The sequence below is a fragment of the Nuphar pumila genome, chromosome 2 (genome assembly GCF_984573655.1).
Source record: "Nuphar pumila chromosome 2, dmNupPumi1.hap1.1, whole genome shotgun sequence".
NCBI lineage: Eukaryota > Viridiplantae > Streptophyta > Magnoliopsida > Nymphaeales > Nymphaeaceae > Nuphar > Nuphar pumila.
In genome coordinates, this window is record NC_143250.1 from 54,731,902 (window position 1) to 54,734,545 (window position 2,644).

Here is a 2,644-nt window from a genome sequence, read left to right on the forward strand (position 1 = left end):
ATCTACACTATCTAAACCGCTATTCTTCTCTATATGGTACAAATCTAAAGAATCCTCAGTAATGTACAACTCGGGCTGCTCCTCCACTAACTCCTGTGCAATGTCTACATGAAAGCAGTCCATGTCTCCTGCTGGTCCCATCGCGGCATTGAAAATATTCAGTTTTACCTTCCTATTGCCAAATGAGAGATCCATGGCTCCAGTTCTACAATTGATGCACGCATTGGCAGTCGCCAAGAATGGTCTGCCTAAAATAATCGGAGTCTGGTGCTGGCTGTCTACTCCTTCCATATCAAGGATAATGAAATCGACTGGAAAATAAAAGTCATCCACTTTAACTAGCACGTCCTCCAAGACACCTCTCGGTACCTTGACGGAACGATCTGCCAGTTGAAGTGTAATCGGAGTCGATCTCATCTCCCCTAACCCGAAAGAATCAAAGAAATATCCGGGCAGAATGTTCACGCTTGCTCCAAGATCGAGCAATGCGCGTTCTATCCGGATGTTCCCTATAGTACAAGCAATGATAGGTGCTCCAGGGTCCTTGAGCTTGGGTGGTGTCTGATGCTGAAGTACTGAACTCACCTGCTCAGTCAGATGGACCCTGTTAGGAACTCGCTCTCTGGATTTCCTCTTTTGCGTACATAGCTCCTTCAGAAATTTGGCATAAGCCGGCACCTGCTGAATAGCATCGAGCAAATGTAGGTTGATCTGTACATGCTTGAAGATATCAAGCATGTCTTGGATCTTCGCACCTTGCTTCCCTCTATAACCAGGAGACTCTAATGCTTTGGGATAGGGTGGTGGGGGGATATACTCTGCTGGCTCCTCCTCTTTGCGAGAAGGCTCACTCCTATCCTTCTTCTTCTCTGAGGATAAAGATGATGAAGGTGATGATGGGGATGGGGATGATGATTGAGCCGACGTAGGTGAAACAATGGTCTCTGGCTCCTCTATCTTCTCTCTACTCTCAACGTGATACTCACGTCCACTCCTCAAGGCCATAACTGATTTAGCCTGCTGCTGTGTCTCAGTATGAAATAGGCCTCCAGTCATCTGGTCCTTACCCTTCGGGTTCATGACAGCCTGACTCGGCAATGTACCCTCGGGTCTCCTACTAATAGCCTCAGCTAACTGTCCCATTTGCGACTCTAACTTCGCAATGAACTGCGTATGTGAGCTCAAAATCTAGCTACACTTCTCGAAGGCGTTCTGATTAGAGGTTTTCACCTCTTGGAATGCCTGGAGAAGTCTCTCCTCAAAAGATGTCTGCGGGGCAGACTCCTGCTGAATCGGGGAAGGAACTGAAGAAGAAGAAGACTGAGCATAGTTCGGTCTTTGAAATGGCTGAGTAAAAGATGGCTGCCGAACTGGCTGAGAGGAAGAAGGCATCTGTATAGAAGACTGTGGATTCTTCCATGAAAAATTGGGATGGTTACGCCAACCCGGATTATATGTCGATGAAAATGGGTTATTTGGCGGTCTGACGTAACCCTGAGCTGCCTGAACTTGTTCTTGAACAAATTCAGGGTACTGAGCTGCTGAAGGGCACTCAGTGATCTCGTGTGCCAGACTGGCACAAAGAGTACACACCTGCTGTGTAGTGGATGGTCCTGAGAGAAGCTGGTCCAGCTTCTGAGCAATCATGTCTACTTTACACTGTAGTGCAGTAGATGGACCAATCTCAAGAACGCCAGCTTTCTTCTGAATGCTGGGTGTGGCTCTATCAGAATGAGAGCTCGAAGCATGGTGGAGTGAATTCTCGGCCAATGTATCAAATAGCCTCCATGCTTCGTCCTCGCTCTTCAGCATGAATGTCCCACCGCATGAAGAGTCGATCATCTGACGATTCTTGTCAGACAATCCATCATAGAAACTCTGCACCAGTTGCCATTTCGGCACCTGATGATGGGGGCATTTCCTGAGGAGATCCTTCATTCTCTCCCAGGTCTCATGAAAGCGCTCACCATCTAGCTCTGAAAAGCTAGTGATGGCTCTACGATATTGGTTCGTGCGACCAATGGGAAAGTATTTCCGAAGAAACTCCTGTTGCAACTGATCCCAGGACTCTATTTCTACAGAATCTAAGGACTTTAGCCAATACTTGGCTTTGTCCTTCAATGAAAAAGGGAATAGAGTCAACCTCAACGCATCATCATCGAAATTCTGTATCTTAACAGTAGAATAGATTTCGAGGAATTCATCTAAGTGTCAGTAGGAATCCTCATGACTAAGGCCATAAAAGGATGGAAGCATTTGAATAATGCTGGCCTTAATCTCATAATGTGGCGCTCCTACATCGGGTCTCCGAATGCAGGATGCCTGAACATAGTCTGTAGGAATGAAGTATTCCCGCAGAGGGCGTGAAAGAACTGGGGGTGGAGGTGGAGGATCCATGTCAGCCATTGTTGCCGAACTTCGATGAGAATGTAAAATTCTCTCTGGGTTGTCAACAAATGGGTGTAATGGGGTTCCTAGACCTCGTCGACCCTGCATACACTGGTACTAAGACCAGATGTAAGCAAACGACCTAACTAAAAAAAAATTAAACTAGCACAGATACTAAAATGTAAATAAGCAAATAACAGTAACTAAAAACAAACAAATATGCTATATAGCTATGTCAGAATTCTATACTAAATAA

The 2,644-nt window shown here is 45.9% G+C and overlaps 1 non-coding gene across 1 annotated transcript; it reads left to right on the forward strand.

Annotated features, from left to right (window-relative positions):
* Positions 1-1,900: 1,900 nt before the first annotated feature.
* LOC149845499 (small nucleolar RNA R71) lies at positions 1,901-2,003 on the forward strand. Its single transcript, XR_016430704.1, has one exon. It is a non-coding gene; the product is annotated as a small nucleolar RNA R71 (small nucleolar RNA).
* The last annotated feature ends 641 nt before the right edge of the window (positions 2,004-2,644 follow it).